This window comes from Phyllostomus hastatus, unplaced genomic scaffold, assembly GCF_019186645.2.
Source record: "Phyllostomus hastatus isolate PE091 unplaced genomic scaffold, TTU_PhHast_1.1 phas_contig_1, whole genome shotgun sequence".
Taxonomy (NCBI): Eukaryota; Metazoa; Chordata; class Mammalia; order Chiroptera; family Phyllostomidae; genus Phyllostomus; species Phyllostomus hastatus.
In genome coordinates this window covers 11055807-11082556 of record NW_025333498.1, presented here as the reverse complement: position 1 = coordinate 11082556, position 26750 = coordinate 11055807, and the positions used below count along the sequence as shown (strand labels likewise).

At 37.4% G+C, this 26750-nt stretch overlaps 1 long non-coding RNA gene across 8 annotated transcripts in view; it reads left to right on the top strand.

Moving 5' to 3' along the window:
• The window catches only part of LOC123807250, a 269462-nt gene that overhangs the window by 225587 nt on the left and 17125 nt on the right, over positions 1 to 26750 (top strand). For 4 of the 8 annotated variants that reach the window (XR_006783630.1, XR_006783650.1, XR_006783620.1 and 1 more), the window contains one exon: positions 12172 to 12240. This is a non-coding gene — a long non-coding RNA (uncharacterized LOC123807250). Of the gene's footprint in view, positions 1 to 2390; positions 2450 to 12171; positions 12241 to 16941; positions 18001 to 26750 lie in introns of those variants that run through there. The other 4 variants (XR_006783626.1, XR_006783623.1, XR_006783644.1 and 1 more) reach the window with 3 other exon arrangements.

Genomic DNA, 26750 nt, shown 5'->3' with positions numbered 1-26750 from the left:
TTCCCAAGTAAATCTAATGCAGCAGATTTGTTGATCAGCTAGTTAAACTGTGGCAATGGTCAATTAAAGATACTCAGGTTTTGATACGCCTGCTTTCTTATAAAGAGGGTAATTCTTTTTTTAACTAAGGACTTTGGAAACAACCAAATTAGCCAAAATGACATGGGTTAATATCCCATTTTGTAAAACTATCATTTAAACACAACTATAACTACTTACAGTATGAATCAGACAGCTACGAGAGAGGTCTTTTGGCTTGCAGTTGGCATCAGTCTCTGATTCAACAATGATGCAGAAACTACTGAACCACATTTAACTTTGCTGCTTACTCTTTAAACCTATTCTTTCTTTCAGTTCTTAATGGCTTTCTTTCAGTTTCTCATTGACTCCTTATTCCTATAGACAGCATCTGCAATCTTCCAGTCAAGGCACCTTCCCCTTAGACAGAGTACCCAAGACACAGTGAGAATACTGGTCACAATGTTCTCTTGTCACTAACTTCACTGATTCATAAAGCACCAATGCTAGATTAACATTGCTGTACTTGACCTTTCTGACTGATCCTAATGGTCATTCTGGCCTGTATGTCATCTGAACAAACTGGGAAAACATTTTATTCCATCCCTATAGGAAAATAAAAATATTTGGGGATTTGAAATCACCAACCCAAATGTGGGCCATATCATAATCTGTCTCTGCTCTGGCTTGTCACAGAGGATCTCTCAGATCCTTATCTCCCTTCCACTTCAGCACAGTGGCAGCACCAGCACAGGTCTCCAGCAGTGCCTTAGACCAAAGCAATGACCTGCAGCATGGGTGCGAATGGAAAGTGGAGCAGCAAGGTAGAATATGGGCAGGTGGCTTGCCTAACCAGAAGAGTGTCTACACACAGAAAAAATAGAGAACTGTAAAATTGTAAGCTTAACACGGGATAAAATATTTAGGTCATGAAATTCTGCTAGTAGGGTTGGGATTAAGAAGCAATTATAACTTTTTGTATGGAGGAGTGACATTCATGTACTTCCGGCTGCTTGAAAATTTCCAGTTTTGTCTTCCTCGTATTTTTACCTTCTTGTACCCTTCTTTATCCCTTACCTGCTTTTTCTCTTAAAAATCTCTCATCAGATGACATCAGCAAAAAACAAAACAAAACAAAACCTGTCAAACAGAAAACTGACAAAAATGATCAGAATCAACTTTTTTAAAACTGGACATTAACTGAAGGCTCTCAGCAATTCAGGAAGTATGTATTTAAGAAAACAAAGTGATTCATAGTAAGAACATCAAGTTTTGTGGCATTTTAGCTTGCCCTGTTTTCATTCTCACACCCCAGCTTAGTGGTAGCCACGAAAACTAGCAGCTCATAATCACAGTGAAAACCTGTAGTCCGGCAGCATTGGAGGGAGTAGGACACAGTTGGAGCTCCTTCTAAGTCCCATTCCCAGAGAAATATTATTATTTGATCTGTATAGTGGTTTTCTAGAAGACACTTCTTGCAAGGTTGTCTTTATTTGACCTGACTTGGAGCTCCATCAGTGTGAAAAGTCTTTTCTCTGGGGATTTTGTAGAAAGCAGTTATACAAAACCTGAGTCGTGGATAACAGCTGGAGCAAATAATAGGCTAACCAAAAACTTAAAAGGAAAAGTTGGGAGATGAGATGTCTATAGGGCTTTGATAAGTTTCAACCTATCCTTGTTATTCTAGAAAGCTGTGCACATACCCAGGGCTGTGTGCATTCTTAAGAAAACCCCCAAAAGCCCTTATGTTCTCATGATTGGCTGACCTTAAGATTCTGCAGAAGCTGGAAGTGAAAGCTAAGGCAGTGTTCTCAACTGCCTGGCTCAATAATGAAGGCACACTCCAACATGCACACAGAGCCCTTTGTCAAAGGTGAGGAGACTCATTGATTACAGGCATTGGGAGAAATGTCTGTCTTCTTATTAGCTGACCACTAACCTATGTGAGCAGACATTTCAGTGGCCAAACATAACAAAAAATATAGGCTTTATGGAAGTAGGTCAGAAAAGTCACTTCAAAAACAACAAACAGCAATAGCAATAAACCCTGTGAAAGGGGGAGATTCTGATTTCATCAATGCCACATTATATTATTTAAAATGTCAAGCATTGAACAGAAATTTATGAGACATGCAAAGAATGAAGGAATTTGGCCCATAACGTGAAAAAGGTAATCAATAAAAAATCTCTCTTAGGAAGTTCAGATGTTAGACTAACTAGACAAAGACTTAAAATCAACTTTTTAAAATATGCTCAAAGAACAAAAAGAAAGCACGTTTACAGAACTAAGGAAGTTTGGAAATTATGTCTCATTTTGCAGGATAATTTTATTGGATATGAGATTCCTAGCTTGCACTCTTTTTTTCTTTCAGCATTTTGAATATGTCACTCATCTGCTTTCTGGCCTTCACAGTTTCTAATGAGAAATGAGGTTAGTCATATCGGGTATTTCTTGTATGAAATGAACCACATCTCCCTTGCCACCTTAAGGAATTCATTTTTGTCTCTGACTTTGAAAAATTTGATGTATTAAGGTGTGTATGTTCTTAATTTTATCCTGTTTGGAGTTTGTTGAGTTCCTTAATGTATAGTGATTTTTTGTTTTTGTTTTGTTTTTAACACTTGGGTAGATTTAAGTCATGTTTTCTCCAAAATTCTTTTTTTTTCTTTCTCCTGTCCTGCTAGCATTTATTTAGACATATGTTGATGTGCTTGGTAATATTCTACAGGTCTCTGAGGTTATGTTCATTATTTTTCTGTTCCTCAGGCTGGATGACTTCAATTGAATGATCATTAAGTTCACTGATTCTTCTGCCTGCTCAAACTTGCTGTTGAGCATTCTCGTCAATTTCTTTTATTTTAATTGTTGTACTTTTTGGTACCAGAATATACATTTGGTTCTTTTCTTATAATATCTATATTTATATTGGTATTCTCTACTTGGAGAAAGGATGTAGAGTATCTGAATATATCTATAACAAGTAAAGAGATTGAATTAGTAATAAAAAAATCTCACAAAGAAAGCATAGGACAAGATCACATCACTGGTGAAAGCTATAGAACATTAAAGAAGGAGTAATACCAATTCATTGCAAATGATTTTACAAAAAGAGGAAGGAATACAGCAAAACTCATTGTACAATATCAGTATTGCCATGATACCAAAACCAAGGACAATAAAAGAAAAGACTACAGACCAATATTCTTTAGGAATATACACCAAAAAATATCATTAACAAAATACTATTAAATCAGATCTAACAACATAACAATGTTAAGAAAAACTGGGGTTTGTCCCAAAAATCTAGGTTAGTTTAACACCTAAAAATCAATGCATGTGGTACATCATGTTAATGGAATAAGAGGCAAAAATAACATAATTATCTCAAGAAACACAGGCAAAGCATTTCACAAAATCCAATATTCTTTCCCAATAAAAAGATCCAACAAACTAAACATGGAAGAGAACTTCAACCTGATAAAGCACATACACAAAAATCTCATAGCTAACATCATACTTGATGGTTTTCTTCCTAGGATCAGAAGCAAGATAAGGATGTCTGTTCTCACCACTTCTATTCACCATTATTTCTGAGGTTCTAGCAAGGGCAATTAGACAAGAATAAGAAAAATATGGCATCCATATTAGAAAGGAAAAAAACAAAATTCTTTCATTTTCAGGTAATGTAATCTTGTACATATGAAACCTCAAGAAGTCCAGTAAAAAACTATTAAAGTTAATAAACAAGTTCAGCCATATTGTAGTATAAAAGATCAATATACAAAAAAATAATTCTGTGTCTTATACTAACAAACAATCTCAAAATTAAACAAACAAACAAAAAACCTCATGGACACAGGCAACAGTATGGTGATTACCAGAGGGAAAGAAAGGTGGTAGGAGGTAGAAGAGGGTCAAAGGGGATAAATGGTGATGGAAGGAGACGTGACTTGGAGTGGTGAACACATAATACAATATACAGATTATGGATTATGGAATTGTACACCTGAAACCCATTGGTCAATAACTTTATTAACCAATGTCACTCCAATGAAATCAATAAAGAAGAAAAAAATTAAAATAATTGCATTTAATATAGCATCAAAAATAAAATACTTGGAAATAAATTTGACAAAAGAAGTGTAAGATTTGTAAACTAAAAACTATAAAACATAACTGAATGAAATTTGAAAAGGCTTAAAGAAATAAAAATATTTCCTGTATTAATAGATTATAAGACTTAATATTGTTAAAATGATAATATTCCCTACATTGACCCACAGATTTAATATAGTTCCTATTAAAATACCAAGTGCCTTTTTTTTGCAGAAGTTGACAAGATAGTGCTAAAATTCATATGGATGTATAAGGCACTGAGAGTAGCTGAAAACATCTTTTAAAGAAAAACAAAAGGAAAGCCCACATGTTTTCATTCTATAATTTATCAAAAAGCTAGATTAATCTAGACTTTGTGGGACTGGCATGAGGATATACACACAGATCAATGGAATAGAAATGAAAGCCCAAATATGAACCTTATATTATGGTGAATTGATTTTTGACAAGGATACTATAACAATTCAATACATATAGTCTTTCAGCAAATTGTGCTACAGCAACTAGATATCCACTAGCAAAAAAACAGAAATGAGACCCCTTCTACATATTATATAAAAAATTAAAATAAGTCATAAATACAATTTCTACAACTATAAGACTCTTAGAATCAAACATAGGTATAAAGCTTCATGAACTTGGATGAGTGAATATTTTCTTAGATATGACACCTAATGCACAGGCAACCAAAGAATAAATCAACAAATCAGGATTCAATATTGAAAATATTTCTTCTTTTAAAGAGACCATCAAGAAAATGAAAAGACAACAAACACATTGGGTATAGCAATCCTCAACACACCATTTTATACAACTAAAGCCATGTTATCAATGCCACAGAGAAACTAGAGAAAAGATAAATATTAAAAAGTCAATAAAATATGTTGTATGTGAAAAGAACTTACCAGAATCTTCCTTAAAACCAGGATGATGGTTTCACTTTTGCTTTGTGAACCTTCTTAGGCTCTCTATTGCCTTCAGGAAAGGGTCCACATTCTTTATTACAACCCCTGCATAACCTCTACAATTCTAGCCCAGCTTCCTAAATTATACATGCAGTCTAAACTCTGCTCACATTGAAGCCTTCGCTGCCTTCTAAACATACTAAGATTTTTTTATGATTCAGAGCCTTTAAACACTTTTATTTCAAAAGTAGAATGTCTTCAGTTGAATTGCCTTAGAGCAATTTTATAGGTTTCTTTTCTTATAAAACACAAAACAACTCAAGCGGTTAACAAGTGTAAATTAACAAGTGACTATAGGTCTGTTTTCTCTGATAAACATCATCTTTATAGACTCTGCTAGACCCCGAATATCATCATTCTAAATATTGTTAAGAAAAAGTGTCCAAAACTTGTAAGACAAAATATATTGTTAAGAAAAATTATCCAAAACTCATAAGACAAAGGTTCTTTCAATGTTATATTGGAGTGTTGTCCACAGGACCACTCAAAAATTCATGAAGCTTCATTTATTTGATGGTTAACTACTGATTAAGGCCCAGACTATGAAGTTTCATGTTAATTTATAGATTTTCATTTAGTAGATATACAAATGAGTTTTTCCTGGTAGGAAAGTTAGCCACAAATGTTATAGTTTTATTGATTACAGAATATTATGTTGTTTTATGTCTTGCCCAGTAATCTTATTCTGACTTTCTTTCCTCATTTTTTAGAAATGTTCAGATCTTCAAATACTCTTTGAACCAATTTTATTGCCTTGCTAGTTCCCTCATTAGTGAGTTCAATAAAAATTAGACATGTGCTTGTTCTATATTTGTATGAGTTATGTATTTCATGTCACATTTCACAGTTTTACATTAAGTACTAAACTACATTGTCCAGTCTTCAGAACATTTTCCAAGACTTAGGCCATAATTAATTGTTTTCAGCTCTGAAAGATTTTTCAGGAAAATCTATATTTAAAGAAAAAATGAGACTTGCACGTTTTAAAACAACCTACTTTCTCCTTGCCTAGTGCATTTCATGTGGGTGATGCGCAGAGAGCCTCGCAGGCACGTGCCCCTTTCTGCATCTGTTTTTTCAGAGTGATGCAAATTCTAGGTCGTATTTTCACCCATGGGCAGGTTCTTGAAGAGATATTATTACAAAATGGAGAAGTAAAGGATTCCAATTGAAATGATGTAATAGCAAATCTGAGTAATGAAATTCCTGTGAGATTCTTGACATGTGTTTGCCTCAGTTTAATGCCTAATCATGACTCCCAGATGTTAGATGTTACTTTTTTAAAATATAGGCATGGAAAATGTAAATTTTTGGTCTTTCTTCTTTTGGAGATTTAAATTACTGTCCATTCTGAGATCCCTTTAAATTGTACTATATTTTCATACCACTTCTTACACAATAGATTTTAACAAACAATGCTTTTGAATGAAATTTATTCACTAACATTAACAAATACCACATGATTTCACTCATATGTGGAATCTAATGAACAAACTGAACTAACAAGCTAAATAGAGACCGACTCATAGACAGCAGGATGACAGCTATGGGTGGGGGGTACATTACAGGATGAAGGGTTGAGCAAAAATGAAAAAGGACTCATGGACAACAGTGTGGCAATTGTGGGGGGGATGGGAATGGATGGTACTGGAAAAAATACAAGAAGGAAGGAAGGAAGGAAGGAAGGAGGGAGGGAGGGAGGGAGGGAGTTATTTCCTGAAGTAATAGAATAACCAAAAGTATGCAGCTGGAATTTGGGGGATAATCATTTATAATCATTACTCAGAAAAAAGTATCAATGAACTAATGTACAGCAAAAAATACCATGCTTCAAAATTATGTATACAAACTAAAATATGACTGACATGATGTATGTGGGCTTGAAGTGTAGGAAAAGGAAGGAAAGGGAGGCTGTCATCAGTTTTATTCAAGCCATGAGGCTCGCAGGACAACTAGAGCAAGGTAACCCTAAATTCTTGATGTTCTCATCTGTGGCTTATTACTGTAGTTCAGTAACTACAGACTTATTCCTGATATCTTATTTACTTTTTTAATGCTTCTGTTTCATGAATTGCCTGGATTTTAAACCTTTTGTCTTATATTTCTCTAAACACCAATAATAGCATATTTTCTAAGTTTTCCTTTCAGTTTTTTAAATTGGCTTATTCCTTTTTTTGTATTTTATTTAAGGATGAAGTTTGAATTAATAAATACACTGCAAATTGAAATTTAAAGTGCTTCATGGAAAATAATTGCTGTTTTTCTGTCACAATATAAATAATGACTCAAAGAACAATTTTTAAAAATGAATTTACATAGTTTTGATAACTTTTGGGGAAATGAATCTTTGGTTTCTGCTTTGATTCAGACAAGAAGCAAAGGATTTTATGTATAAGAGATTTTTTTCGATATGCTTCATTGCTACAAATGAAATTTCTCTTATTTCCCTAATGAATTACTCCCATAATATGAAGAAATGACTCTCTCAAAGGAAAATCATTTACTACACCTGAGCCTTTCTGGTCCCAATTGTACCACAGGCTGCTTAATAATTTGCAATGATTTAGAAAGATTGCCATAACCACTCAATTAAACAATGGCTTTGGATACAACCTATAGCATGAGGCACATCCTTAGTACACATTTAGAACTGTCTTGTTAATTAGAGTGGATTCAGCAACTGCTGTGTTCTGAGCATCCCACAGACAGCAGACAACCTACCCTGGAGGACTAATTGTAGCCACTTGTCTTCTCTGGCCCAACTGAGCAGATGCAGCATTGCCATAGGGTGGAAATGAAGCCAGGGGAAGGAAGAAGTAGGTGAAGATTTAGGAAATCTAATTTCTAATTCTGGGTCTGTTACTTTTTAGCTTTTGATCCTTGAGTAATGATGTTTGTGCTTCAGCTTCCTCCTGTATATGGAATGTGAACTATTGCTGATAATTACTTAGACATTTTCCTAATTAATGACACACCTCCATGTAATTTATGTTAAAAGTAGAAAATATTTTGTAAAATGTTACCAGGGTGTTTATGAAATGTTTCAGTGGCTTATTTCCATGCAATATCCTGAAGCAACATGATGGAAAATCAAACACTATTAAGACAGGATAACTAATTTTAAATTGTCAAAATTTGTAATGACATCTGGGCCAATGATATAGAACTGCCAAGTGATATACTTTAATGATAATTTCATGGTCAGAACCAACCTTCCTGTGGAGGAAGTAGATATACATCCCTATGTCTAGGAAATAAAATTTGAAGGCTAAAGGAAAATGAATGGGTTCTGAAGACAAATTTTTCTGAATTCATGATTATGGCTTGGCCAAGTCCTATACTATCAAGGTTTGAAATAAACCCCATTCTGGTCAATATTTTAGACCAAAGAAAGTAAGTAGAATATATTTAACTAACAGCATAGATACAGTCTTCTAAATAAATGAATTATCTTGGTACATAATTAGAACAGATTTAAAATGAACACTTTAACTTACAGCTTTTTTACTGTCTCATTTAATAGTAATCTATTTGTAAAATTCAATGTACAATATTCATTATTTTTTACCTTTATAACGCTGTTTAAATGAAGTAAATGTGTATTAGTTTATATAGACTATAATGTCTAGAGCAATATGCCTATATAATTCTGGCATATTGCATGAATTTGCATGATACCTAGTAAAGTATGATAGCAATTTGAAATGCTTTGCAGTGCTTCCTAGTACACTGCAAAGATCATAGATTTTTGAGTTTGCATTTCTAGTTTTCAGATAATTTTGACTGATAATGGAGAAGGTAGTTAGAGTTTTTGAGACATTTTCTCCATTCATAAAAATATGCATTATAATATTATCCAGGGTCTTGTTGGTGTGCAATGATATAATGACATTTATTTTCAGGGTAGTATCTATGTACATCCATTCAAATAAAGTATCATTCCTGTTTCCCTATACATTCCTTAAGAGCAAGAAGGGTACTTGTCAGTTTGGTCAGGAGCATGAAAGGGGATGTAGGAGGATTGGAAAGACAAAGACAGTATCTTGAAATTTTTCACATTATGATATGTGTACCTCATCTCTTTAAAAACAAAAGCCCTAATTGTATATCACAACATCTGTGACTATTAAATGAGATGTTATAAGTGCCTTGAGGTTTTTGTTTATAATTTCTGAAATAGAAATAGCTTGTTTTATTTGATTATGAAGGATATCTATTATACAATTTTGATGTATATTTTTCAAAAATTTGCTATGCGTAAAGACAAAAATTTTCCTCCAAAATAGAATTCTATATGTAAAATATTTGAAATCTGAGTCATTGTTGTTTTTTTACCAAACGACATAAATTGAAGAACTGCTACATCAAACACAGATTTACTACATATCTCAAATAGTTGAATAGTATTCCATTATGTGGTTGAATCACAGTTTATTCAAGCAATTCCCAATTGTTGGACATTATTTTCCTTAGAAGAGAAAAACCTGGAAGCTACAATTTTTGTGGTAAGGGAACTATGTCTTGTGTCACATAGGGATTTGAGGTTATCTTCTGTATTTAGAGTATTATATAGAAATTACATTGGTTATATCTGTCACTGACTTTCACTAACATTACTTAGATTTTCAGATTTTATTTGTTCAACCACTTATTTATGAAATTCCTTTCATATTCATCAAAAAGTATGTTACCTGACAACCCCATGAAATTAAAAATATATGTAACTTTTTAAATAAAGAACTAGGAGAAACATGAAAATACATTTCTAAACTCCTGCTTATAATAGTCTCCACATTAAAATTTTAGTTATAAAAACAGAAACTTTGTTTCAGCAGTGTCCCTGTGCTGACAGCAGTGTCAGGCAGTGACTTCCACTCACTTACCAGGGAACAGCAAGCCTCAGAACAATTTCACTTTGACATATCAGTTCTATAAATTAAGTACTTCAGGATAATTCTTTTTTTGTCTGGAATTGCAAAACTTTCCAGAAATATAATTTTTAAGTGAGTCATGCCTTTATATTTTAGGTGTATATAAAAGAAGTGCAAATAATTGAGTTTATATCAATCCTGTTAATCTTTTAAATTTATAGTCTCTTGCATAATGGCCTCGAAGGGCTGTTTAGTTAATAAATAAAAAATGTACTTTCAAAGCACCATTCAAACACACAAACATAATTTAATTAATAAAGTTGAAGAGTCCATTCTTTCCTTTAAACCAAATTACAAAGTACAACCAGACCTTAAGTCATAAATTTTAATTTTTTAAAATTTAGTTTATATTTCCTTCATTTCACTTAATATTTATTCTCAGAAACCAGTCCTACTTGAAAAACTAAATCAGTTTTAGATTTGTAAAGTCTATATTTATAGACCTCAAATTAATGAGGAATGTCCATAATCTAAAATGTCCTGGTCATTCAGAAGCACTCCTAAGATTTGTACCTTGTGTCTGACCACAGAAAGAAATGTGAAGTACAATTATAGCCAGAATTCTCCAACCAAATGTGCTGGTTAAGTTGTTTATCCAGTCGTACCACATGCCACACAGCTGCAAGCTATTTAGAGGTTTATTAGATACTCCTTCGTCTAGGAATTTTTTCTTTCTGATTTTCTGCCTTCTATCACACTGAGGACAATTTAATGTGACTACATTAAGTGTTTTCTGAATCGCTGCTATTTCTAAATCGTTCTGATGTCTTTGGAGGCATACTCTTCAAAACACAGATTTCCTTGAAAGGCATTCTGTTTTAATTAATTAACTTATTATATTGAGCATGTAAGTTGACACAAACAACTACAAGTATTATTTGGTCCAACAACAGCTTGGGTGCTGGGGCTGAAGCAGGGAATGTGACTGTTTATATGGGGGCTCATTTGTCGTTAGCAACTAAATAATTAAAAGAGAACTTTCCAGAAAAAAAAAGATAAGCACATAAAGAAGGACTGGGTGACACTTTCCTAGAAGGCCTTTTATAGGTCTATTCCAAGCACTCTAGAAGGGTATTGTTCATAACAAGAGGTAGCCAGTCTCTCTCTCTCTATCATGCCATCTTGCCATTGTAAAGGCTTTAGGGGGAGAAATACAGGATGGGGAATCCAAAAAAAGGAACAGTGCAAAGATGGCCACTGACAATAAATGAGCCAATGAGCAAGAACAAGGCGAAGTGGCTGAGAGAACATGATTCCATAGGAAGCGTGGAGGGTGTCTTAAGCTGCCATCCCTGTTCCAGAGGCTGTAGGTCTGTAGAGCTGGGAGTGATCTTGAATCATTTGCTGGAACCTTACTGTTTTACAAACGAAATGACTGGCACCTGGAAAGAGATGAGACTCACCCAGATCATGGTTAGAGATTTAGAACCAGAACTAGAAGTTAGCCTTCTTGGTGTATTTAATTTACATCTCTGCCAAGGTTTGCTTCTGTCTAGTTTGCAAAGTGGGCACTGAAAATATGATTCCTGAGCTGGAACCAAGAAATGATAGTGTGGGAATTAGATATCCACAAAATCGTGTTTCAGTGCACCTATGTGGCAAGTAATGTGTCTATAGGTCAGAACATCCTGCCAAGTATTAGTGAGACTGGCTCCTGGAGACTCTTCTGATGGGATTATGGAGCAATGCAGGCCCGGTTCCTTTCCCCCAAAACCATGAACCAAAAGCAGCTGGAAATTTTAAAAGGTAAAACAACTTCTGTTGAAAGAGAAGTACTTGAAAAGGCCCTGACTAGAGACAAAGGAAAGTAGAGCTGGGATGATTAGCTCCTTAGCTATTTGGAAGGAATTCTAGTGAAGATTAAAAAACACTGTGTCTGGTCTGTAGTTAAATCCCATGGCATATAATTTTAGCAGTCATCTGGGAGACAGCCAGCAGTGGGGTGTAATTAAGGAAATACTGACACAGCAGAACACAGTGGATACCAAACTAATTTTCAACATACAAATGCAAAACCTAATAAGAAACTTCCGTTGACGATGAGGAAATAATTGGGAAGTAAAAAGGTCAGTGAGAATATGTGAGTAAATATAGAAAAGGGGCTGAATTCCTCTTACTCTGTCCCCTCTTTTTTCACTAGCTCTTTGCCCCCTAATCCAAGGACACAACAGCATCATGAGAACCTTCTCAACAAGTCTTCTGAGTGAAGGTAAGAACCGGGACCAATGTGTCAGGGAACTTGTTATAGCATCTGGCTTCTGCTGACAGAAGGAGAAAGCTAATTAATAAGAAAACATTTAATGTATATTTTTAAGTTGTTATAAAAATAGCATTGAGGCCTGGGCAGTATGGCTCAGTTGGTTGGAGTGTAGTCCTGTAGACCAGAAGGTTGCTGGTTCTGTCTCTGATCAGGGTGTGTGCAAGAGGCGGCTGGTCAATGCTTCTCTCCCTGTCTCTCCCTCCCTTACCCCCTCTGTAAAATCAATAAGCATGTCTTCAGATAAGGGTTTAAAAAATACCATTAAGTAACAACTGTAACAATAACTCTGAATTTACAATGGACCCAGTTAGAGGCCCAGGAAAACTATAAAATCACATATGAGGATCTGCTTTGAGATCCTTTCAGAAGCAGAAAGAGAACAAGAAAAATGTCAAGTCATTTAACATTGGGGATTCAGAACTTCAGATCACATCTCTTGGACTGATGCCGGCAGGCTCTGTATTTCTCTTGGCTACACAGTGTACATCCACGAAAAGCCTACAACCCTCTCGTTGTCAGAGGCATGAGTGATAGTGAACACTGTCAGATAGAAGGTGTCATGTGCAGGCTCAGCAGGAAGTAGCAGCAGCAGGTACACTGGGTTAGATCTCGGTTGGGCTCTGTGTAACAGGAATTTCAGGAAAGAGGAGAAAAACAGAGCTGCGTATGAAGAATGGTAAATGGGATTCTGTGCCACTGGTTTCCAGTCTTGGTCATGGTGCTTTTTATCTGTTATTAGTTACATATTGCCACTTAACAAATGACCCCCAAATTTAGCATCGTAACAATAAGCGTGTTTTATCTGACACAGTTTCTGTGGGTCAGAAATTCAAGAGTGGCTAGCAGAGATGGTTCTGGCTCCAGATGTCCTGTGAGGTTGCAGCCAAGATGTCAGCTCACTCACCTGGCTGTAGACAAGGAGCCTTGGTTCTCTGCTGGCCGTTAGCAGGAGGCCTCAGTTATTCAGCAAAGGGGACTCTCCATAGGGCTACATTTCATGGCAGGGCAGTTGACTCCCCTCAGAACCAATGATCAAAGGTCAAAGTGAAGCTTCAATGGCTTGCTCTAACTTTGGAAGCCACACCTCTTTCATTTCCACAATATCCTATTGGTTACAAGAGCCTACTGGTTGCACATCAGTCCTATTTGGTGTGTGTGTGGCAGGGGGATTTTACAAGGGCACAGGCATCAGGAGCTGAGAACCACTGGAGTCATTTGGAAGGCTAGGTACACAGTCATGCAAACTCCAACATCAAAGGTTTTGCCTTTTCTACCACATACCCCTCAGTATTTAATATTTTTCTTTATGCGAGCTTTTTAACAAACTCGTCTAAGGCAATAGCATCCATGAGATCATCAGTTCAATGTGTTTTTATACTTATTTTAATAATTTCCAAATTAAAATGTAACCGTTAAAACAAAATACATTTTTTCTTGTATCTCCTAATAGCAAGTCAAGCGTCACAAGTGTCAGGTGTACTACCCTGAGGAAAGCACCACCAGATGCAGACTTGAGCTGGTCTTGCTCCAGGGAGATCCTTACAAGTCTAGCGTTAGTCAGAAAGCACTTGTTTCATGTGGCATCCTCACACTAAACTCTCCAGAAGGCTAAGAAATAGTTCTCAGGGGTAGACTACAATGCTACAACAAAGCCTATTTGCTACAGTGGTTATAACTGTCACTTACCAGCTATCATTTGTAATTACTTAAAACAGAAACAGTTTAAAGAATTGAACCATAAAAGTAAAGCAGATTGTTCTCAGGACATAAAACTAAACTCACCTTATTATGTATTGTTACACTGCTGTCCACTCTCGTTACCAAAGGCCATAAAGTAATGTTAACTGTTCTCTGGAATGTCACCAGCAGTAAGTGTTTTTGCTATACTGTTCTGTTGAGCTGAGTGTGATAGTTTTATTTTAGAACTCTTACAGCTAGGAAATCTAGAAATGCCTTCCGGTCTTTGTGAATTCACTAAAATACTTGATTTGGATAACCTTGGTGTTACCTTAAATATGGTTGGGGAAATCATGTCATAATCACTGAATTTTATTAGCAACCGGACCTTTTTAATCATAAAATTCAATGTTCTGAAACCTAGAGTCTGTTCCGTCCCATGCTGGTGACTTTATCTCTTCTCTTGGCGGTATGTCTATGCGCTCTCATGCTTTCCTGAGGGTGCTGTATTTACTGACGTCCTTCAAGGCCCAAGGTGACCATACGGACAATGTAAGAGTGTGGCTGATGGAAAGAATCTCAATGCGGAGTTCACAGAGAAATAGGCAAAGCCATTTACAGGGTTAAGATTCTGTGGTTCCATCTTATTACTATCAGCTTTATATTTCTGCTTTATTTGAGAAGAAAATAATCTCTTACTTTACTTCTAAATTCTCATCTGAATTAGTATATCTGTTACATTCTTAAGTTTTCTTCACCATTCTGTTTCGTAAAATGGGGGAATTGTGGGGAGCTGCAAAGCAGTATATACATCCACCACACCAGTGCCATTATTTTCCTGAGTATTTCTCCTTCCTTCATCAGTTTCATTTTGGGGTATTTAACTTCCAAGAATAAATGATTTGCAACTTAAATTTATATGTGCCCAGCCTCTGCTTCATTAAGGCTAGGGAGAGAAATGTGAGCCTGGATTATTCCGGAGACAGTTAATGAGTGATCTCTGTTATATGATTTGTTGCTTTAGCATATCTGAAGATGGTTTATATCATTATTGTTTTCCTTTTCCTTCACAACCAGATAGGAGGTAAGTGTGTCTTTACAATGAAAACTCATTAAAGCTGAATTCAATTTAAAAAAAAGATGTTTGTAAGGCTGTGGTGGGCCATTGTGCAGGTATCTAAGAAAGAGTCCAGGTAGATCTGGAGCTGCAAGTGGGTCTGATGGTCTTGCTAGCTTTCTGAGGCCATGTGCCCTCCCTCATCCTTGTTTCTCTCTTTGCTTCTCCCCTCTCAAGCAGCTGCCTCTGCTTGCCCACCCCTTACACTACATGACTGTTTCAGTGCCAACCATCCTCTAACAAATATGTCTGTGTGTCTCTAGTCAGATGAGAGAAAGAGAAGGAGATCTGAATGTTATTTATGCCTTCCTTATATAGATTCTAAGGAAGGTGATATTAACTAGAGTCCATGTTTACTGAATTGGATGAGGAATATGGAAATGTAAGATTACACAAAGAGATTTTAAACTGCTCTGAGAGAAGGAAACGTTAAGAGAGAGATGAATTGTCCAGCAAGAAACTTGACGACTCATTGGAAAGGACATACATATTTTTTTTTTTTTATAAAATATTTTTTTAAAGATTTTATTTATTTATTTTTAGGGAGGGAAGGGAGAGGGGGAGAGAGAGAGAGAAAGAGAGAGGGAGAGAGAGAGAGAGAGAAACATCAATGTGTGGTTGCTGGGGGTTATGGCCTGCAACCCAGGAATGTACCCTAGCTGGGAATCGAACCTGGGACACTTTGGTTCCCAGCCCGCGCTCAATCCACTGAGCTATGCCAGCCAGGGCTGAAAGGACATACATATTTAATCAGGACTTATTGTTATGGTTTGTTGTGTACTGTGTAATGTAATTTTTTTTGTTTCCCCATCAAATCTTTTGCAATATCTATTTTTGCTAACTTTTATATGCTCAAGATTATTTTCTGGGGATTATGATTGAGTGTTAAGTCAGGGTGGGCAGGGATGAAAGCAGAAAGTCTCCACTCAGCATTGCGTCATGCTTTTGGAACAGAAAAGGGACCCAGACTCCTTAGCACTTCTGTGACTTTCCTAGTGTTACTCTACCTCCTCATGGCAAACTGCTTTCAGCATTTCAAAAGCTGCTCCACATCAACCCAAACACTACTTTCTCCAGCCGAAATGAAATACTTCTTAACTTTTGCAGCCCTTGGTTTCATGCACATTTCACACCTCTATCACACTGTGTCTTGCACTAAGCTGATTGACTGTGTGCTTCACCTGCCCTGTCAGAATGAAGCAACACCTCTTCATCTCACGGGTTCATGAGGCCAGGCACAGTGCACAGCTCATACGGGCACTCAGTAAATGCTTCTGGAATTGAGTAAACAGGTCAGCAACTCAGATCACTGTTTGGTTTGCACAGCGCCATGTAATCCATCCAGATTTTTACCATGTAATACTAGAAATAGTAGGCTAAAACATGTGCACTTAAATGTGTTTTTATAATGAAGGTAAGTTGGCTTCTTGCTAATAATATGTTTTTGTCTACCTACCACATACTCTGTCCTGAAGATAAATGAGAGCATGAACATGAAAACACTTTAGGAAGTAAAAACATGCCATATAAATAAAAGATATTATTTACTTCTGTAGCCACTATATGAAGTAGGATCCTTTTAACTCAATGTCTGTCCATACTGTGGGAAATCACCATAGTTTTTAGGTTAACCTGAATGGTACTCAACTTTTGAACCATGGACCAGTGTCAATCCATGAACTATTACTGATCTATAATGTGATAAATGAAAACATTGAGAGTAAGAATTTAAAAAAATGTATAGCCATTTGACAGAACAATATAACTGAATTTAATACTAAAATGTGCCTTATGTCTATATGCCTGTTTTATTAATTCCATTTTGCCAGTGATTCCTTTTCTTCTCTATTCAATAGAATTGACCCACAGCAGATTGCAGACAAAAACACTACATCAGAAAATTTGCTCCTCCAACCTAGTTCGAGAAGCACGGCTCTAAGTTATTCTCTCTACAATGGCAGACACCCACATTGTGTACATGGGAGTGCTGGGGGGGAAAGAGAAATATGAACTTGAAGATATTATAAAATACTAGTGTCAACAAAACATCGATGAAAGTTAATATAAATATCAACAAAATTGATGTAACAGAATGATGTAGTAAGTGGTAATAAGAAAAAAGCGTGTAAAATATGGCAGTTCCAATTCAGTGTTCATCTGGTCGAGGTCTTCCTGAAACCTTTGTGCACTTGTCACAGCCCTCTCTGCAGACTCCTCTCTGTAGTAGATGGGCTTGCACCCTAGAACTTCTGGAGAGAATAGTCTTCCCTCCTACTGTTAATTGAATTCAGAAATTGTGTTTGCTGGGAGAAAACATCTATGTACCGTTTAATTTAACCTTAATCATAATTCCCAACCAGTGACTTCTCTATGAAAGCCCTCTTTATGAAAAATTCTTTCAGGAAGTCAGTGAGCCACTGCCTTTTAAATACACCTGAGCTTTGGTAATCCTTTGCTCTTTCACATGTTTGACGCTGATTTTGGGGGGAGAGGGTGGTGCTGACTTTTTATAGAAAGTCTTCTTAACATAGGTCAGGATGCTATTTTTGAGCAAGCAGTATGTTGTTCTCATTGCCAGAGCATCTTGTTTTTCCCAGATTACCAAGATAATATGTTTCATAGGGGTATAGAATATGTTCTGTAGATTACTTCTCCTATAAAAATAATATTTGCCAGTGTCTTAAAATGTAATACTCACAAAGCATGTTGAGATTTTGATAGGAGGAAACCTGGATTCATTGTTTAAATCACGAAATCAGAGGCAGGGGCTGGGTTAGATGTCAGGTTTCATGTTGTGGCTAATGTGGTAGGGATGCTCAGAAATACTCATGCCCCTGCCCTGGCTGGCGTAGCTCAGTGGATTGAGCACGGGCTGGGAACCAAAGTGTCCCAGGTTCGATTCCCAGCCAGGGTACATGCCTGGGTTGCAGGCCATAACCCCCAGCAACCACACATTGATGTTTCTCTTTCTGTCTCTCTCTACCCCCCTCCCTTCCCTCTCTAAAAATAAATAAATAAAATCTTTAAAAAAAAGAAATACTCATGCCCCAGCTGGTGAGGCTCAGTGGATTGAGCACCAGTCTTCGAACCAAAAGGTTGCCAGTTCAACTGACTATCAGGGCACATACCTGGGTTGCAGCTGGGGAGCTACGGGAGGGCAGTGTGAGAGGCAACCTATCAATGTATCACACACGGATGTTTCTCTCCCACTCTTTCTCCCTCCTTTCCCCTCTCTATAACAAAAATAAATAAAAAGATTGGGAGGAAAACAAAAGAAACACTTCCTCATGCTTAAGAGGCAAAGTCCTCAGGACTTTGCTAATCTAGGCAAAGCAGGAGGGGTTTTATTTCATTTGTAATGTAATTTTAACTTTCCTATGTGTCGTTTTGGTGTTCTTTCCTACCCTTGCTGGTCAGACCTGGCCCGGGGCTGCTCAGGCCCTATGTGGATTGTAACCGGGAGCTCGGCAACCCTGTGTTGCGGTCCTGTGGGGTACCATCCATCGCTGCCTCCCTCCTCCTAACTCTGCAGACTCGGGTTCTCTTTATTTATTCTGCAACGCAGACTAGAATTTTTCTGGCTTTAAAAAAAATGAATTGAAAGGTTTTATAAAACTGATGATGCTCCATAAACAGAAAATGTTTCCTGCTTCCTATAATGCATTAATATCCAAATCTGTTTTAAGTGATATGGACCTAAAATCACTTCTTATATAACTGTTTGTGGGGGAGGGTGGAAGAAAGTCTAGGTTATACCCACCATAAGTTCTAAAAGCTTTGTTAACTTTTAAAATTCTTTATTTCAATAAACATAGATTTAAATCCAAAGATACAATTTTCAAAAGGATGAGATGGCTTCTCAAATTTTCACTTTATCTTTGCCTCCTGATGCTATTTCCTAGCAATCATTGATGGTTCTTTCCGGTTTGATTTTGCTCAAGATTCTGATCTCAAATCACGCTGTACCTTTAATGCACTTATTTTTTTTTAGCTGTGAGTTTGGCTGCAGCTGCTGTAAAACACTCCACCTACATACCCTTGTCCCTGTGGACATTTTGAGGCTCCCCAACACGTCAGGCCACCCCTGGCCAGCCCTCCCCTTCTCCTGCCTCTACCTTCCCTCCCAGTGACAGACCCATCATTTCTAATCCTAGATTTTTCTCTCCATCTTCTGCTTAGCTGTGATGTTTTAATCTTCCCTTTCTCCCTGTCCTTGTCAAAAAGTCAGCCTCCCTAAACACACAGTAGCCAGTTCTACCTCCACTCTCACCCAGTTCCCCCTTTTCTTTTAAACGTGTCTCCACTTTCAAACCCAGTTCTGGCTCCAGATTCCTGAGAGGGACATATTTTCAATGAAACAGAGTCTGAGAGTTTGATGATTTCAATGGTGCCCACACTTTCTTTGGACCCTTCCTATAGCTCTATCTTGTCCTTGGTTAAATTGCGAGTCCAGTTTCACTGAAGGTAGTTGTATTAGTGACAGCTTTACTCACACCTGACCAGACATTTGAACTTAACCCTGGGGACTCCTGCCCCAACGGAAGCAAGCCAAGAGTCAGGCAAGCCTGATGTGTCTTGTTGCTTGTTGACAAAGCCCTTGACACTATTCCTCTATCATCTCTGCTTACCTATTCTTGATTTTTAAAGAGGTGCCCCCCTAGAAACCTGAAATATCACTTCCCCCTGCGATTACCCCTTCCTGCCCTCCAAGTCTGCCGTCTGCACCCTGCCCTGAACTGCACTCTGGGAGCCTGTTGGCGCCCTCCGTGAGTACTGCACTTGGCACCAGCTGCAGCTGCTCCCTACAGCAAAGCAGCTGTGAGAGCTGCTCAGCCAGGAGTTTTCACTTGAATCAGTTGAAACTGAGCACAAAAGATGTGGCAGACATAACGAGACACGTTTTCTAGCCATTTCTTTCAAATTTACCGTCTTAGCCTTATGCTTGGAGCAGCGTGTTTGGTCTGTGTCTTGGGTATCTGGAAGAATACCAAAAGCCTTCTGGCACCGATAACACCCTTTTCCATATTAACCCTTCGAACTTCATTGAACTTTTAGAGAACAGATAGAATTGACTTTCCCAGGGTCTGGCTCCTCTCTCAGCGGGTGACACTCTAACACATTTCATCTTTTCTGAAGTAAGCAATCTGTCACTTTCGACATATTATTTCTCTTTTTCCTCCGTATTTACATCTGTAGTCAAAACTGGTTCTTTTTACTTACGAGCAGCTTTCAAAAGAATTAGGTCTTTCATCTACCTACCCACTTATCTATTTATTTAATATAGTCACTGCCTTATCATCTGTGTTTTGAATGATTTCAAATCCTTTTCTATTCACCCTGAATGTATCTATTTGACTCTTTTTTCCCCTCAAACTTGTGGATCTTCTCTGCTGGCTTTCACCAGGCTATCCAAGACTATCTTGCTCTGCAGTCCCTTCCCTTTTAATCTGTCCCTGTGCTCCCAGGTTAAGGTCATTCTGTTTGAGCCTTTTATTTTATTATCCACTGCCATGTGTGACCCTCATTTCTGATTCAATTATATCTCCAAGAATGCTAGTCCTATATATCGCCTATATAGATCACCACTGTCAAGGAAAACAGAACTGGATCCTGTTCACCAGTCTCATTTTGGCACATGTCCCTGGGGAAGCCACTTCAGGACGATCCCAAGAGTCTCTACTATCTATGTTCACATTGTGTTTACACAGTGTGGGGCATGTTCTAACTGCCCCACATGTAGGAACTCTTTGAATTCTAGCAATGCTAGGAGATACAGAGCGTTATTATCCCCATTCACAGGTTAAGACATTGAGGCAGGGGGGATAAAGTGACCAGCTGGTAACACGGCTCATCAGAGGGAAACCAACTTACCCAGGCAGTTTAGCTTCAGATCCCTGCTTTTTACCACTGCGCTCCAAAACAGTGTTTCGGCATCTAATACTTATGCTTTCCATATCTTTTCCAAGTCCCATTAATTTCTTCTACATTGCCAGGCTCCTCATTCAGCTGCATTCTGATAAACCAGGGGAATAAAGATTCTCTCCTACTTTCAGGAATTCTTATGACTTCCTTTTTAGTCTCCATACTTCCATTTATTTCTTTGTGCAAATTGAACCCAATTCCTTTATCCCCTTGGCTTCTCCCCAGAGCCTTGCCTCCAGCTCACTTTACAAATACAGAAACGTGTTTGTAACCCTCTTACTGACATTTCCTGTCCGGAGGTGCAGCTTCATAGGGAACACAGGGTCCTCCAAGAACACTCACAGCCCTCATCTCAGCTCCCAACTCATGAGAGTCCAGAATGAAATTCCTTATTTTTGTCTCTGAGTAATGTGTTAACCATTACACAGTTGAGGTCATTTAAGAACACAGAGGACTATTCGCAATCCCTTAGCTTCTCTGTCAGAGCTGAAAAATAATAAGCTGCTCCACCCCAACCCCCAAATATATACACTAAAGAGGAAAGGGGTGGGGGGCGCACCCCCCTCTTCTCAGCCTGCTGGAGAGACTTTGGTAAGATTAAAGTTAGTTGCAAAGGAAAAAGAAAGCTCTACTCACCCTTATTTGTAAGTTTTCTATAATCAAACAGGATGTTTTGTCTACTAGATGCTAAGTAAACCTTGGATAGTATATGTTTACAACTTTCCTAGCTTTTCAATTCATCATGAAAACATAACTGTTTTGGAGATTCTGCCACTTCAATTAAATGTTAATGATCACTTACTTTTGAATGACCACCAAAACTAAGACTGGCATTCCCTTGGAGTCACTGTAACATCAACACAGAAATTGTAAGAAAAATTAAAATTTCAGATTTTTATTTTGGTAACAAATTACAAGTAGTTTTGTTGCTTGAAGGAAGTTGAAATCTCTTCATCTTCACCTTTAAAAATTAAGCTCCCTCATAACAGCAATAGTTAAACCCTAAAAATAGCTCCAATTTCTTCCTTGTAAACGACAGACTGGGAGCTTCCCCTGGACCTGTGTTTCATCAGCTCAGTCAAGAAATAGTTATTGAGCTATTTCTATCAGGTGTCGATGAAAGAACATCTAGCCTAAGAAAAAAAGTCTTCAACATTTGTTGAGTTCAGCTGACAACAATTGCCAGGAAGCAAAATCTCAAAAGATAGAGAAAGTGCTCCAAAGAATGTCACTTTCACAGCTTATTTTATTCATTAGAATCAAAGGAGACCTAAGTGGGGGAAGGGGTTAGATGAAATGCGTTGGTGGTTGATGAGAGAGGCGGGGGCGGGGCGGGGGCGTGGGTGGAGCAAAGTGGGGAAATCTCTAAGACTGGATAAACAGTGAAACAAGAGACACACACTTCTTTTACATGAGTGGGTACAGATAATAATTAACATTTGCAGCACATAGAGATGGTATTAGGGACAAGATAACAATGAGCAAACCTGTGGTCTTATGCTCTTGTGTGCAGAGGGGTCTGGAAAAGCAGATTACTCTGACATTTCAAATGTATGTTATCTTAGATGCCAGAAAAAAAAAGAGACAATAGACAGGCTCACTTAAGGTAAACATTGACCTTTGTCAAGAAAACTACAGGCCTAGGACTTAACTACTCACCATAACTCACATTTAGTTAGGAATTTTCATGTTCAGACCATCCTGTGATCACTTTCAGTCTTTGAGTTTTAAGACCCACCATCCAGGCCTCCCCTGAGCTTCTCAGGTTTAATAGGTGGCCCCCTTTCTGTCTACAAAGGTACCAGACTATGTTCAAGTTCTGAGAACAGAGCGTGGAACAACCCAAAGTTCCGGCCCTCACCCAGCAAAGCTCTTTTCTGGCAGTAATAATGTCTGAAAATCGTGATTAACGCACTTGATAGTGCAGCTTTCCAGGCACGCCTGACAGTAAGACTCCCCTGGGTGGCTTATTAAAAATACATATTCCTGGGCTTTTCTCCTAGAGTGGCTGATGGATGACCTCTGCGTGAGTTCTACAAATCAAATAATTTGTAGAACAAATGGCCCGGGTTTGCCTCATGCAATTGTGGGAAGCTTTTGATAGAGAATCCCAGCCTAGGGGTAGTCTGGAAAAGCCTGCCAAGGAAGTGATGTTTGAATTGAGGCCTGAATGATGAGAAAATACAGAAGGGGGCTTCAAGCCCAGGAAATAGCAAGGACAAAGGTACGCAGTATTAGGAGCACAGTATTAGGTGGCTGGCTTCTAGGAACAGATCAAGGAAATAAAGTCATAGCTTCACCAATCAGGAAAAGTTGGCCAAAGAAGTTAGAGAGGAAGGCAGCAGCTATGCTAAGGAATTTGGAAGTTTTCTAAATCAGCATGCAGCCATTGGATCGTTTTTTTGTTTTGTTTTTTTAAGAAGAAGAATGATGAGCTGATAAACATTTCAAAAACATCTATTCAAAAGGCTATTCATCAAAATGAAACTTGCGAATAGGCTCACAGTCACCTGGGATGACTTCTTTAAAATGCTCTTTCCTAGTCTATATCCCAGAACTTCTAAACTAAGGCCCCAGCATCTGTACTCCTAACAAGCACCCAAGGCTGAACAATACAGCCTCAGACTAAAAGCCCCATGGGGCCTGGAGTCTGGACTCTGTTTTATTTATTACTGAGTACCCAGTGGATAGCATTGAAATGGTGGGGATGCTACTTAATTCCTGAAGATCTTGTAAAATGTTCTTAATGAATATGTAAATGAAGAACCAAATCGCTGCTATTTAAAATCAATGGGACTAACTTTAAAAAGAAAATCAGGTACTTTATAAACTAACTAGCATTATTAGAAGTCCTTACATATTTCAAACATTCCCTAAACAAATAAACTATAATTTAAGCTAGTGCTTTAATTATTTTTATTAAAATATGAATATTATATTCTGGTTCCTGTAATTTACCTAGATCTGATCAGCTCTATCACCACAGAAGATAATTGCATAGTTGATTGTTATAGGTTATGAAGGGTAACAAAGCGATAATAATGCTTAAATAGTTTTAGTTGCTGAACACATAGTGTTTGGTCACATCTATAGCATCTATATCTGTTATCGTTGAGGGGAAAACATATGAATAAAGGAAAAACCCCATGGTTGGAATATCAGCATTTTTCCCCTAATTTTTCTAAAATTCAGCTTGTATACATAGACATGAGAGTGTTCACAATTTCTATTGTTGTATTTGTAAATGATTGCAAATGTTCTTTTTTCCTAAGATCAAAAGAAAAATAGCAATCCATAAAAGAAGAAAATACAAATAAGCAAATGTATATTAAATCATGCTCTGGGTCATTAAAAAGGACAACATGGACATACGATAGGAGTAATATATAAGAATCAGTGTAATTTAAAACTAAAAACTACCAAAACTTTTAAAAATTATTGGGAATAGCATAGATTGGTTTAAAAAATATTTCAAGTATGAATATATATCATTTTGACAGGTAATACACAAAACATTAAGTGTAACTAGATCAGTTACAAATCCAATCTATACTGAGCAAATCCTATATTTCACTCACTTTATCTTCAGGGATTAACTCATAGTGGACCTTCAATAAGTGTTTCATGAATGACTCACTGACTGACAGGTCATCACAGGTGATTCATATCATGAAGGTAATGCGATCCAATTCATGTTCATTCAACTGAAACAGCTGTTTTCTAGGCACCAAGACACACTGTATCTTCTCTTTTATTTCCAGCCAGAAACCCAGTGTATTCTTATTCTATCACCTCAGTTACTCCATCATAAAGGGAACTGGTCAAGAGAATGCTTCCAGTTTAATATAATTCTTCACAACTTTTCAACAAATGTTATTAGCAGTACCTTCCAATCTCAAGATCAGGATAAGTATGTAAGTGTATACATCTAGATCTAGATTGATAGTCACCTATACACATACCATGCCATGTGTATGTATATATTTATAAGTTCTAAAGATGTGAATCAATATTATCATTATTACATAATAACTTGTTACAATTTCAAAGGGAAAAAGTTAAGGGCCATTATTACAGGCCTGATACATGTTATTGGATTTTGATTATGTTCCAAGGAGATGTCACTAAAGAGCTAAATATATTTAAAGCTAATAAAATTAAAAGGTTTTTGAAAAAAGTTATGTTGAAGCTTTTTGCACAACCACTTTATTCTAATTTCTGTCAAAGCTTATGTGCCTCCAAGGAAGTGTGGTAACTTGTGCATTTCTATTTTTAAATCACTCATTATTCCAGTTAAATATCATGAGTGTACACCAATTCCTCAAAGAGTCACACAGAGATAGTGGGTGCAATTGTGTTGTACTCAAAACAAACTCATGGTTAAAGCAAATATTTAATAACTGTCAAATGCTGGATTGCATGTGAAAGGAAAGAAAGAAAGAAAGAGAGAAAGAAAGAAAGAAAGAAAGAGAGAGAGAAAGAAAGAAAGAAACTAATCCTGCATAGCTCTAGTAAATTAGAACTTCAAACCAAACCTTCCTTCTGTGCTTTATAATTAGAAAACCAAATGATGAACTTTTCTGGACAACCTGGTTTAAGAAACCCACCTGTTTTCTCTTTTTAAAAATATTTTTTGATGTTGCTGTCTTTATGTATTTCAATGACTGAGAGAATTGAAATTGAATTGTAAAGAGTAACTCTCTCACATTTGAATATTACTATGTATATTTTTGATATCGTGCAATTTGATGAATGGCTAATGAGGCATTAATTATAAGTAATATGCACTGAAAAAGAATCTAGCTCAAACTGTTACAGAAAAGACGACTCAAATGGCTTCAGGGTTTGCAAAGGGGAGTTTTATTCACGCATGCCAACCCAGAGGAGACAGATTCCAAATTCTGGGCTCCGAGCTCAGGCTGGGGCTTACTTATATTCTTGTTACAAAGGCAGAAGGAGGAGGGGGAAGGAGTGCAGCTGCTGAAAGCGGGCTTACAGAAGCAGAAAGCGGGGGTTAGCGTACGACCTTGAGGTAACTGCTATCTGAGAATGGCCACTGCTCAGTATGTCCTGAACTGCTGAGAATGGCTACTGCACAGTATGTCCTGTCACAAAACTATGCAAAGAAGACGTCCTATGAAGACTGGCAACCATCCCGTGGACCACCCATCATGCTTTATGTTCGATGTCTTATATATTTTCTCCACCTCAGCCCCTTACCATCATGGCTTCATCTGGGACTTTGTCAGAAGAACTATCTGTACCAAAACATTAAATTCAGGCATTCACCTCTCTGATGACCAAGCCCACTCTATTAGCCCCAGCGCAACTGTCCTCAGCATCTCAGGAACATTTAGTCCTTTGACTCCTCTCTTGGATTTCCATCACTACCTTACCTACCCCAAAGAAAGTTCAGGCTCCATTATTTCAAATGCTTGCTTCCTAATCCCTCAACCCTCCTCTTCTATTGTACTTCATCTGAGTACTTGGAAAAATCCCACCTTGGTTTATTCTAATGCTTCACCTTTTCTGAAAGAATACCAACACTGCTCAGTGTGTCTGGAGAAATTTCATACCAACTTGCAGATTGGGGTCAGCTAGATGCATGTTTTTCAGACTCAGCTGTATTCTTAAAGAGTTCTGCCAATTCTGTTGAGGCAGGAGACAGCATAGGAAGAACTCTGAGATTGCACTGCTGTTGCTGACCAGCATCTAACAGAGCCAGGAAATGCCTTTTGCCACT